Genomic DNA, 13,856 nt, shown 5'->3' on the forward strand with positions numbered 1-13,856 from the left:
TCAGCGGAAGTGCAGGAATCTTGTTCAGAAGAGATACCAGCTCAAGTTCCTCTTCCTTCCTCCTGCAGTAAAGGCAGCGACTGATCATCACCATTTTAAAGTCTCGGCTTTGGTTCAATGTAGAACAAACTCTTATCTTGTTACTTCTCCACTTCTCACCTCCCCCACCAATTCTGTTGTATTAACTCTCACACTCCAAATTGCTCTCCTTTCATCATGTTCTCTCTTGTCCTGCCATGTGAGCTGCATGGGGAAATCTTGTCAGAGCAAATCAATGGCTCAGCTGAGCTATTGATTCACTCTAAAAACACCCTCTCATGCTGAGCCAGCTGTTTCACATGAAGAAAGCAGAGTAAAGACAAAGAGGCCAAAAGAAGTCACAAAAAATAGAAGAAGTTTCAGAACAAAATTCTCTGGGAACAACTGGAGATGAGCCTAATCTGGCTCCAAACTCTCCCCAAATTTGGAAGCATTTGGCACCAAAATTCTAGATCTGGTTTTCATCATCTCATGTTTTGATTACTGCAACATCCTTCTCTCTGGCTTTGATAAATGCAACCTTGCCCCACTCATTTCTATTCTGAATGCTGCTGCAAAGATCATTCTCCTAGCCCATCACTTTGACCATGTCACCCCTCTCTTTGAATCCCTCTGTTGGCTCCCCCTTCTCTGTTGCATCAAACATGAGTTTGATGATCCTGTATGGCTTATCCCTACCCTACCTATTATCCCTTGTTCACTGCTGAAATGTTGACTCCCACCTCTGACCTGCCAATGGTACCAGGCTCTAACACCTACTGGTTACATTTGGAAACAAGCACCTTGTGCTTTCTCTCATGCTGCCCCTCATGTATGGGAGAAGCTCATTATTGCCATTATATTTAGCTCATTATTCTCCTTCAAATCCCTCCCTAAAACTTTCCTTCATCCTGATGCTTATAAAAAAGCTGGAGACTATTTAAAAGAATGGTGCACTGATATCACTTCTGATGATGCTGAGCCATATTGTCCCATCATTTCTTTGAACTTCCCCACTGGTCTGTATCCATCTGTTGTTTCTTGGCTTATGCTTAGATTGTAAATGCTTTGGGACATGGACTATTTTTTTTTTTTGTTCTGGGATTGCACAGCTCTTAGTACAATGGGGTCTTGGTCCATGACTAGGGCTCCTAGGTACTATGGCCAAAATTATGAGGATAATCATAGAATCACAGAATATCGGGTTGGAAGGGACCTCAGGAGGTCATCTAGTCCAAGCCCCTGCTCAAAGCAGGACCAATCCCCAACTAAATCATCCCAGCTAGGGCTTTGTCAAGCCTGACCTTAAAAACTTCTAAGGAAGAAGATTCCACTACCTCCCTAGGTAATGCATTCCAGTGCTTTACCACCCTCCTAGTGAAATAGTGTTTCCTAATATCCAAGCTAAATCTCCCCCACTGCAACTTGAGACCATTTCTCCTTGTTCTGTCATCTGATACCACTGAGAACAGTCTAGATCCATCCTCTTTGGAACCCCCTTTCAGGTAGTTGAAGGCTGCTATCAAATCCCCCCTCATTCTAAATAATCCCAGTTCCGTCAGCCTCTCCTCATAAGTCATGTGCTCCAGCCCCCTAATCATTTTTGTTGCCCTCCACTGGACTCTTTCCAATTTTTCCACATCCTTCTTGTAGTATGGGGCCCAAAACTGGACACAGTACACCAGATGAGGCCTCACCAATGCCAAATAGAGGGGAACAAAGAGGGATGAAAGTGCCTGCCAAAGCCAGGGATAATAATAATAATTGACTGGGTCTATTCTAAAAGAGGTCTAAGCCCTTGATATTCAGATCCAAACTCTCTTGAAGTTCAAGATGGTTTGACCTAATAGCAGCATTTGGAAATCAAATAAGAGCAACACAGTGCCTATCATTGTCCGATGGTCTATATGGGAGCCAGGGAGATGGGAGGGCTGAATTCCACTCCCATCTCTGCCTCTGATGCATATTTTTGACACAGGTCACATAGGCTCTGTTTTTTCAAAGGGACTGCTAATTTTTTGGGTGTTCAAATTTTAACACGGTGGGGGGAGGAGAGGCGGGGAGCTGATTTTCAGGGGTCTGGAGCACCCACAGTTCTCGTGGTCCTCAACTGGATATACAATTGCTCAGAATCTCTGAAAATTTAGCCATCGGGAATCTAAAGCTGGCACCTGAAATAAGAAGGAACTTTTGAAATTGAGGATCCAAAAGCGTTAGTTCGCCATTTAAAAACAACCACCACAAAATCCTGGACAATACTTGTCCATCTCTCGCTATCGTTATTGTTACAGAATATATAACAGCTCTGAAAAGTAATGCTACAGCAACATTGGCAGCTGCTCCTGGAAGCTACAGACATATCTGAGATAATAATTCAGACTAAGAAGAAGCCTTAAGATACAAACCGAACACCCCAGAATGTGTGTCTGCCTGCCAAATGCAATCCGAACTACATTAGCATCCAGTAATATGCTCCTTCTCCATGTGACACCATCTGTGAATTTCACTTGCTCATGTGTTAGCTCCAAGTAACTGTGAACAGTGCCTAATTTAAAGGGAGATAATGAAAAGTAGAAACCACACTTCCATTGTAATCACTGTGAGGGTCAGGTGGTATCTCCCTAAGCTAATACACTATTCTACAGGGTACTGCATCACCTTATGGTGCAGAGTGGCGGATCTCTCCATTCTTGTATGTAGCCTCTGCCAATCCAGACTCCAGTACTAGGTGCAGGAGTGGACATGTTACCAATGCAAGCTCTGTCCTTTCTGCAGCGGGCACAGTCAGTAAGTATTTTTTTCAATTATTTATTTTGTGGAGGAGGGTAGGATGGGGGAAATCCACATGTAACTTTTGGATTTTGTAATACACAAGACACAATGGCTAAGAATAGATTCCTCCCCTTGCTCCTTGTGGACTGTGTGCCCCGTCTCTTTACAGCAAAATCTGTGTTTCCTGCGCTTGCCACTGCTGCCAGATTTTTTAAATTATTTATGAACGGCAAATGATTTGCACTCTGTCCAAATCAGGGAATGATTCAAACCTGGTGCATCAATGGCATGATGAGGGCACTAAAAAGGATTAGAGTAGATCAGAGTAAATAGGGGGAAAGTCATAGGGATTGGTGCAAGAGTGGATTCTATACCAGACTACTAAGACTTCAGCTAGTCAGGCTGGTTCCTTTGAAAAGAGGGTATCCCTTTCTCTTTAAAACTGCCTTGTATTTAGCAAGGTATGGCTAAGGGACAGGTGAGCTGCTTCTAGGGAATAAGAACCCCCTCAAACTCTCATCCATATTTAGCAACAAGTTTAGAGAAATGCTTTTCAGAGTTCTGAAATGCTAAGGTAAGGTCTGTTGGGTTGCGGGGTGGGGGGTGGGGGTTAAACTCATATTTTATGGTCAGACCCTACTTTTGGATGATTCTCCAAACAGTTCCTCAGCCCTGTATCTTTTAGTTCACACATCGTCAGCCCTGATAACTACCGTTTATCACCATCATCTGTCCTAGTCTGGTGGGCAACCAGGCAGGTGTATTCTGTACATGGGAGTGTGGACTCCTGGATTCCATACATGCTGTGGTAGATCAGTATTGTTGCATGTGTTTCGGCAAGCCAGTCTCATAAGAGTTTAGTTTGGACATATTAGGTCAAACCCTGGTTGTTTTTGGGTGGATGTACTGGTGGTGTACAGGGGATAAGAAGTAGATTGGTTCTAGAAGCCAGATTGCTAGCCATTCCCTAGTTCTTCCAGAAACTTCTGGTCCTCAATTCCCAAACTGTAAAAGAGGGATCATAGCATATTCTTTTTCTCAGCCTTCATCAGTATTGTCTATTTAAACTATAGACTCTTTGGGGCAGAAAATATCTCTTACTCTGTATTTGCACAGCACCTGGCCCAATAAGGCTCCAGTCTCAGCTGGGACTTCCAGTCACTACTGCAATACACAAGGCTAATACATTCCTGCTTGACAGTGTTTATATCACCAAAAGAGCACAGCAGTCAGCACTGACCTGCACCATTGTTGGCAGCCTGACGGAGGACACAAGGACTCAGTGGCTATGGAGACTGGATTGTCCTCTCATCTTTATACTGTTTCCTCTAGAGCAGTGGTGGGCAACTTGTGGCCCGCGGGCTGCACGTGGCCCATTAGGGTAATCCGCTTGCAGGCTTTGAGACAGTGTTTACATCAACTGTCTGCGGGTACAGCCATTTCCCGCAGCTCCAGTAGCCATAATTCGCCGTTCCTGGCCAATGGGAGCTGTGGGAAATGGCCGTGCCTGCGGACAGTCAATGTAAACACTGTCTTGTGGCCCGCCAGCGGATTACCCTGATGGGCCGCGTGCAGCCCATAGGCCACAGGTTGTCCACCACTGCTGTAGAGCACAGTTGAGGCTCTTTGGCAGACTGCATGGGGAATCCTGCACCGCTGCTCCTGCTCCTGTTCCATTTTCCATTTGGATAAAGGATTTCAGCCTCCAAGGGCATCAGCACAGCATCTTCAGAGACGTTAACAGGACACCTTTTCCAAAAACCCATTGAAGTTTGACTTTAATGCACTTAGGATCAGGCCTTTCACTATTCCTTATTTTTAAAGAGAGGAAAACAATTACAATTTGGTCAAAATGTTCCCACTCATAACCTCCCATTTGAGCTTAATACCCTACGGAAAGATAGAGCCCTAACGGCACAATGTGCTTAGCCCACACAGATGCAGATCCTCTTACCACCAGTTATGAGTACTGTTTAGAAAGCTGGGCTCCTGAGAGAGCGAGCGGGAGGGGCTATTGCCAAGTCTGTGGAGTTTGAGAAAGAATGTGAGCTTCACCTCCAGCCCACTGGACTGTGCAACGAGCGACTTCTCATCTGCATCAGCTACTTTACATCAGGTAGTGTCTCTTCCAGGCCTTCTTGAACATCACCTGCCTCTTGCAAAAGGACATTTAGTCCAATTAAGTTAAGTGGACTCCGAAAAGGTGTCACATGATTATCCCATCAGTCTGGCTCAAAAAAAAAAGAGGCAAGAATAGCTTAATGTTCTATGCAGTGATGAGGCAAGATAAACAGGAGGCTGTTCCAGACATTATGCATTTGCAACTCTCCTGGCATCTTGATTTTTAAGTCCTTGCAGCTCCTTCAGCACTCAGATGCTGATTATGAGGATTATGATAATTTAGGTAATAAAGCCAGACATGCAGGTTAATGTCACAGCAGGATTTTGTTTCTTCCACAGAAATCAAAGAGCGTAGCTAGTCTTCCAGCCACTGGGCCCCACTTCTGAAGCAGTCCTCAGCAGACTGGGGCAATTTCATGCTTAGTAATTTATTCTTTTTATGCTGCCAGTGGACATGTCACTGGGGAAAATCCAGCTTCTGATTTAACTTCATGAAGTTAAAGGATAATTTAGTTTGAAAAACAAGTTCTATTTTTTTTTTATTTAAATGAACAGCCAGAGATACCCAGAGCTCCTGTCTTACTGTAGAGATTAGAATTTAATCAAGCTAACCTGACCATAAAGGTGTCGCTTCCCATTCCAGGAGGCTAAGGCGATTCGGAATAGCTGGATTCAAGATGTACAGAATAAGACGGTCTTATGTGCCTGACCATGAAAGGTTCTAATCTCCTCTCAAAAGATGCTGAACATTTGTGCTTTTAGCCCTTTCTGTATCTGAGCTGGATATGTCAGACAGACTTTCATTGTCTTGTAGAGTGGTGGAGGGATGGGGAGGGGGTATCTGGATTTGACTTCGCCCTTCACCCTTCCAGCTAGAGGAACTGAATTCCAGGATGTAGCTGGATATCAGATGTCTCCTGCTGCTCAACTCTGGTTTCAGCTGATGGAACTCAATAAGGAGTTCCAGGTCAATTACCACTGGCCCACTGGGGCAGGTTTGACTCATTAGACCCTGTCCGGCATGTAATGGAAGTGGAATTCAGCCTTTGGGATAGGAACGACCAAGCCTAGGAGCAGCCAAAGATGGGGATAAGGATTAGGCTGACATTTTGGAATAAAATTTTGGAATTACCTTTGTGGTCATCAACACATGCGGCTGTGACTTTTTGATTCCACCACTTGCCCGAGCAAATGCAGGTATCAGCTTGTTCTTTGAATAAATCTGAATCTGGTTTCTTCAGTTTTAAAGTATGTAAAAACACTGATAAATACACACTAAAAAGTTATGCGAGGAGAGACAGACAGCTGGCCTCTATACCTTTTCAAGGAACTGCCTCTCACATCTGCTTTTCTTCTATCCAGCTTGGAGATGGCACTTTCCCTCCCTTCTGTTCTTCTGATGTTGCTGGCAGCTCCATTCCCCACTGCGGTGATTCGGGGCATGTGTCAGCTACATTGCTCTTCTCTGAGTGACAGCCTGCTCTGCCTATTCTCCCCAGTGCAGTTTGAGGGCAGCAGTCCTACTGTACCTTTTTAGAGCAGTAAGGCCCAGAATCTTTTCCACAAGGCCCCAGTGCTCAGACCTTTTAAACACTAAACCCCACTTGGAGCTTCACCCTCCCTTTGCGGAGACTGCAGAGTGGTTTCCACATTTTGGCTCCTCCTGTCTCTCCTCCTCCCCGCACTGCTTACTAGAATCTGCAGGATTCTAGAGGAAAATGAACCATGCTGGGGCTGTGGGTGGTGACTTCTAAGTAGCATTGTAGAAGGACAGGCGACAGCCCTGACCTCAGTGGACAGAATGTCCTTTCTTTGAGCATTGGCTCCTCATAGTAGGGGCTACCTAAGTGTCAGGTCAGCCAACAATCTGTGAGAAACCAGCGGAAAATAGCCAATTGGGAAAGAGCCAGTTTTACTGAGTCACAACACCCCTGATGTTTCGTTCAGTTTTGTGTTTTCACAGGAAAAGGAACAGGAGCTTGAGGACTTGGCTGCATCTCTCCATCTCCCATGTAAGGCTAACCAGAAGCAGCTGCGCTTGGGCACCTAGCTTACTCTGGTGGCCTAAGCAGGCGAGATAAGAAGAGGAGAAAGGGGAACAGAAAAGTGAGCACAAAAAGCAAAAAGGAAGAGCAGCAAGGGACAGCCTTTTGTAATCTAGCCCAGCAATGGAAAGCACCAAGCCAAGGGAAAGACTAAAAGTTGGTGGGTGAAAGGATGGGTTTCTAGGGGTTAGAGTGAGGCAGATGGTCACCAAGAGCAAAGTGAGTCTAGTGAGTGGAGGTAGAAATTGGCCGTGCCTGGTGGGGAGTGAGTGTGAACAGCCCACGTTGGTCCCAATCAGGGATAGACAAACTGCCTAGCTGCCAGTGAGAGCAGATCCACCCTGTGTAGGGAAGCCAAAATTGGAGAGGCCAGAAGAATTCTCTATCATTAGTAGGTCCACTTCTAGCACTTAATGAAGACCATCCCCAATGACATTTAGATGGAATCCCCTGAATCCTTGGAGGTCAGGTTGGGCTGCATATTTGTAGGGCAATTAATTATTATTTCTATTTATTAACTATATCATGGTAGCATCAAAGGGCTCCAGTCAGAAGTATCAGGGGCCTGGTTGTGCTAGGCACTGCAGGAAAACTTATTAAAAAGTCACTCCAGAACAGCTTACAACTAAGTTGTGACTTTCTATGAATAGGGCCCTACCAAATTCACGGCCATGAAAAATGTGTCACGAACCACAAAATCTAGTCTCCCCCCATGAAATCTGGTCTTTTGAGTGCTTTTACCTTATACTATACAGATTTCAAGGGGGAGACCAGTGTTTCTCAAATTGGGGGTCCTGACCCAAAAGGGAGTTGCAGGGGGGTCACTAGGTTATTTCAGGGGGGTTGCGGTATTGCCACCCTTACTTCTGCTCTGACTTTGGAGCTGGGCAGTCAGAGAGTGGTTGATGTTGGCTAGGCACCCAGCTCTGGGGGCAGCACCCCACCAGCAGCACTGCAGAAGTAAGGGTGGCAATATCATACCATGCCATCCTTACTTCTGCGCTGCTGCCTTCAGACCTGGACAGCCGGACAGTGGCAGCTGCTGACTGAGGACACAGCTCTGCAGCTAGCCGCGCAGAAGTATGGGTGTCAATACCCTACCATGCCAACCTTACTTCTGCGCTGCTGCTGGCGGCGGCTCTGCCTTCAGAGCTGGGCTCCCGGCCAGTAGCCGCCGCTCTCCAGCTGCCCAGCTTTGAAGGTAGCACCGCCGTTAGCAGCAGCGCAGAAGTAAGGGTAGCAGTACAGCACCCCCCCCCTCGCATAATAAGCTTGCGACTCCTCCCAACTCCTTTTTGGGTCAGGACCCCTACAATTACAACACCATGAAATTTCAGATTTAAATCGCTGAATTCATGACATTTACGATTTTTAAAATCCTAGGTCCGCAAAATTGACCAAAATGGACTGTGAATTTGGTAGGGCCCTATCTATGAATGCTTCATTTGTCTCTGTCACTGCATTGTGATGTCTGAGAAAAACAAATCATCTATAATCTTGGAACCAGCAAGGGGAGGTCAGTGAAGAAGACTTGATATACAAGTAGTTTAGCTAGTACGCAACAAAAAACATATGGAGGCATCTTTCCTGGCAACAAAGCAAGCAAATTAAATATTGTAAACTTGACTATGCTACATATACTAATGACTTGACATATTGGAATCCAGAGGTGTTCCAGGTATTCCTGAGACACCATGAGAATAAGATACTTACACTGTAGCTAGATGTAGCTAGATGGATGTTTATCAATTCAATCTAAATGCTATACTCGAATGATAATATTTTGTCTGTTAAATAAACTGTCTGCTGTGATATGACTGTCACTTGCGTGTTCAAGCATTGTCAGAGTGGTTTCAGGTTTTGCTTTGAATGAGGGTGACTAGGCAACTTGTAAAAAGTGGCTTCTTACGATTTACATATTCATTTAATTTAAAGGGATAGAGCAACAGAATACAGTAGAAGAATTGCTGGTTGAAAAAATGGATAAAGATTCAAGCAGTTCATATTTTCCAAACTGGTTCCTCCAATCCTAGGTAAGTTTGTTTTACAATTATTTACATTTAACTAAAATTAAGAATCTGGCATGTTGGACTCAAGTTGCTTATTTATCTGTGCTAATTTTATTTAGATTACTATTATTTTATTTGTGACAACATGCTGCACTGAGGCCACTGCATGTCATGCTGGCAACTATTGTCTCATCGTTTCCTTATGCCCTCCTGTCTGTATTCACCTGTCGTCTCTTATTTTATATTTAGATGTTAAGCTTTTGGGGGCAGGGACTGTCTTTCTGTTCTATGATTGTACAGCTTCTAGCACAATGGGGCCCTGCCCATGTCTGGGGCTTCTATTGCAATAATAAATAATAATAATGAATATAATATAATATTTAAAAAGAGTGGAGCCTATGAATATTTGGGAGGTGGGATTACTCTTCAAAATTCTCTTTTCCAAGTAAGAGTCTCATTAAATCTCCTTCTGAAAAATTAATTCAAACCTTGAAAAGCAGCATTCTCTTGCATAGCTTGAAAGTTAGATCTGTTTTGCTGAAGTGCCAGAGTTTTAATATAAAATATTTAACTGGAACGCTAGAGGCTTGGGATGTTGTTTCAATCCTGGTGAAAAATGTTTTTTAAATAAACTTAGCAAACCCGTGTGCAACATCTGTCATTACTCAGGAAACCATTTAAAAATGTTGTAACTTATTTGCAAGTGTGTAAGGATATTCAAGAGCTTTAAACTCTGTAATAAATGCCTGGAAGGTGGTGTATTCACCATATGCAGCACCCTTCAGGATGCGATGCTGCAAGGGGCCCTCCAGTGCCTCCTGCTGGCCGAGGCCTCTCAGTGGGTCTTTGGTGGCTCAGCCCTCTGCCCAAGTCACATAAAGTTCTGTCCCCGTCTGTGGTAAGGAAAGACCCAAGCTAAATAGGGTGACCAGATGTCCCGTTTTTAAAGGGTCAGTCCTGGTTTTGGGGACTTTTTCTTATATAGGTGCCTATTACCCCCCATCCCCGTCCTGTTTTTTCACAGTTGCTATCTGGTCACCCTAAAGCTAAACATCCAAATAATAGTTCTTTAGCCCCTCTCAGGCTCCACTGAAGTGTTCTTAGTGGCCGTCCCTCAGCCCCCCCAACCCCCAGGAGCCTAACCTGCTTCTGCAGATGTACTGGCATGTCCCTTGCTCTTAGGTTTGCCAACCCTCCAGGATTGGCCTGGAGTCTTCTGGAATCAGCATCGATCTCCCAGTGACTATTCAAAGCAATCTGGGAGATTTTAATAGGATATTTTAAGAAAATGACATTATGTCATGCTGGGGGAAAAAAAATCTCTTGGAATAGCTTCAGTCAGAGCTGGCAACCCTACTTGCTCTGTGGCTGGTAGGGGAACCCAGGCCTGCCCTGTACTCTGAGTTCTCGTGCAGGGATTCTGTATTAAGCAGCTAGGTCAGCGTCTTCAGATATACTGCTGTTTCCCTTGGCCACTTCCTACTTCTAAGCCCCCTGGTGCTGCTCTCCCATAGCCTTTGCTTAACATGGCCTCCCTTTGGTTTGCAGGCCTCTGGTTTCTCCCTTCTAATAAATCTCCTGCATCCCTCGGGCTCCTATCTGCAGGACATTCCTGCCTCCTTTGCAGTCTTTCCCCTCCTGAATTCTTCATTCTGTTTGTAGTCTTTTCCTAACCCTTTCTCTACTGGGGTCATTACATTGCCATGCCACCATAAGCTGGAGAAGAGTTGCAAGATCATAGGTAAGGTTAAGCCTTGCTTGCCTTAAAGGGCCAGCCAAACTGTGACACTGCCCTATATAAAAGAATACTTTTTTCCACATGAAGAGTGAACTACACTTGGCTCCAGGGCTTCTCTTATCTCCAGAATCTGAAAGAGAATGTAACAGAACCATAATAGTAAATGCTAACCAGTACTCCAAACAATGCATATTAAATGTGAGGTCATGGCACCAGGTTACCTAGAAGGAAGGAAAAGATATATCTGATCTTGGTAGGGCTACCAGTGATGTGACTTATTAAGCTGGACACTGGAAAGAGAATTTCTGCTTCCAAAAATTCTCAATACCTATTATTTTCAGGAATGCCTGCACCTGGAGAAATAGCTATATACCTTGTTTCACATGTTGCATGTGAGTAATGACAAGAATGGACTCCATTTTTTCTAAAACTAAGCTGGTTCTTTATTAAGACAACCATTTACAGAGGTGCTGCAATTCTGGCTAACATTCTAGCAGTGTGCACAAAGACCGACTTCTTGGTGTCTCCTCCAACTTCTTGCCTCCTGAAAATTGTGCTCCTCCTACCAAGCACGTTGTTACAGACTCTCTGACTAATATGTGAAGAAGAAAATGTGGATCATACCATATGCCATTGGTCTGAGGCAGCTTGTAAGGCTCAACCCCAAACAATGGTATTGGCTTGAAAGCACAGAGTATCCTGGAGAAGATGTTGCCCATGCACTAGGTAATGAACCTTGAATCTCTTATGGATTGACTTTAATTGGGATGAGTGGAGCTGCAAACCAGGGGGCTGATGCCTTAGTGGTCCATAGTTAGCATCATTGACTTGGGTGGTTATGTATCAGGCGATAGCTGTGTTAGTCTGTATCCACAAAAACAACAAGGAGTTCGGTGGCACCTTAAAGACTAACAGATTTATTTGGGCGTAAACTTTCGTGGGTAAAAAATCACTTCTTCAGATGTTCGTCTTTAAGGTGCCACTGGGCTCCTTGTTGTTTTTGAGTGGTTATGAGCACAGGGATGAAATTCTCCCTGAGGATGAGGGCCTGTGCAAACTCTTCTGTATTACTTATGTCCTGCAGGATGACTGCACAGAGGAACCAATGGACATCAGCTGTACCGGTGGCCTCCACATCCCTTTGCTAGGGGGAGAGAGTCTGGCACCAGCCTTCCATTATCTGGTGTGGAGGGAGATGATGAAGGAATGGATCCATGGCCCTTACTAGAGCTGCAACCACTGTTCCACCCCACTGTCTGGAGTAGCAGCTGCATGAGGCCTGGAAAAAGGGAAGCACAGTGAAGTTCTCATAACTGTGCCCCAAGTTAGGGGTGGATTTTACCCAACTCACATGGACTTCTACCTCATAAAGCCTGATGGCTGATAGGCTTCATGTGGTTGATGTGTATGCAGCCATGGAGCAGTCACAGAGTTACAGTCAGTAATGTGTCATCTAATGTAGCTATGAACAAAAGAGACATTAATAATCAGATCAATGCCAGGTGTGGAGGGGTAGCTCAGTGGAGAGTCATCTTGTAGATGAAGTGGAAAAAAACAGAAAATAGGATAATGAGAGTCCTTGAAGGGACTCTCATCCATCATCCCCCCCACCGATAACCTTGCGGAAGGTCCTGAACGTCCCATAAAGACTGATTACATCCCACAGGGCTGTTCATCAGTGCAAAGCCAACTGATACTATTATAAGGATCACAGCTTCTCAGATAAAGACAGGGTTGTCAGGAAAGCCAGACAAGTAGATTACTGCTCTTATGAAGGAAATAAGTCAGTTATTAACCTCCATTCTGAACTTAAGAAAATGAAGAGATTTAAAAGGAAGTGGCAGTTCCTTTCTGGCCTGAGGGAACGTAATACAAACAAGGGGTTTCTATTTAAAGTGACGTGTCAACCAGAGGGTCACATTGCCCTTAATAGAGCTGCAACTCTAGGAGGTCCTAGATGTCCTGACACATGGAGACACCAGAAGACGATCAAGCTGAGGACGTCCAGCAGCAAGCAAGGAGTAAGGGGGGATGCAGCCAGTTCTGATGAATGACACAAAGTGGAATGCTATAGAGGAGTCCCAGGGAAATTCAAATCAAGGAGAAGAATGGCTGAGCGTGAGCTGGAGAGATCAGAGAAAGACACTGATTCCTGAATCACGTTAAAATATCCCTTTTATTTATATCAAAGCACTTTCCAATTCTAATGGTAATCTATGTCACTGCCAGTCACACAGCTGTATTGCCACATCCCAGGCCTGAAAAGTTACATTAATACTAATTTTTATGATGTTCTTTACAGTTAATACAAATAATTTGGTGTATATGGTTCAAGGGAGGAGAAAAAACTGTTTTCCACCCTATATAAAAACACAAAGGATGTACTATTAAAAACACATTAAAACTTGTGGCATCTTTCTTAATGGGGGGAAATCCTGGTATATTTTATAAAAGGAAAGTGTTACTTGCTATTATTATCTCAACTGGGATTGAAATGCATTTCTATTAATGCCAACAGGCTTAATTACTTAATAAGCTGAAAAGTAGCTCTGATTTAATGGATGAGAGACAAAGAGGGGACTGGATACATAAGTGCTGTAGAAAGATGGATAAAGAGATGGAGGACAAGAGGACTGTAATATCTAAACATGGTTAAGAGTGAGCAATGAGATGTTGCACTTCTCATTCTAAACGACTCCTCCTTTGAAAGATGGTGATTAAACATGAAAGAGATGCAGTATTATATTTTGATCGGAAACCTGATGTGCACAATATCACTTTGGTCTACTTTACTAACATTAAACAACCTTGTTCCTCAGAATCGATCCAATTCTGGTTGTTGATCTTGGTGTGAGGTGTCTGGTTGGTGGCATGCAATATAAAGAAAGTCAGATTCAATCATCTGGCTTGCAGCTCTATGTGCCTGTTATTTTCTATTGATATTAGGCCAGTGCCTAGAGAGCCCAATCCAGATTAGTGCCCTCGTGTACTAGATACCAAACAAACACATAGTGAGAAGCAATCACTGCCCCAAAGAGTCGAAGCACATCAGACTGGCAAAAAGGAAGTATTATTATCCTAGTTTTACGGATGGGAAACTGAGGCACAGAGAAATTAAATAACTTGCTCAAGCGTCACACAGGAAGACTATGA

The 13,856-nt window shown here is 44.2% G+C and overlaps 1 long non-coding RNA gene across 1 annotated transcript; it reads left to right on the forward strand.

The window, feature by feature from the left end:
* The first annotated feature begins 2,681 nt into the window (after positions 1-2,681).
* Positions 2,682-13,501, forward strand: LOC140905838 (uncharacterized). Its single transcript, XR_012156957.1, has 3 exons — positions 2,682-2,805; positions 8,892-8,989; positions 11,788-13,501. It is a non-coding gene; the product is annotated as an uncharacterized lncRNA (long non-coding RNA).
* Positions 13,502-13,856: the final 355 nt, after the last annotated feature.

The sequence above is a fragment of the Lepidochelys kempii genome, chromosome 2, assembly GCF_965140265.1.
Source record: "Lepidochelys kempii isolate rLepKem1 chromosome 2, rLepKem1.hap2, whole genome shotgun sequence".
Taxonomy (NCBI): Eukaryota; Metazoa; Chordata; order Testudines; family Cheloniidae; genus Lepidochelys; species Lepidochelys kempii.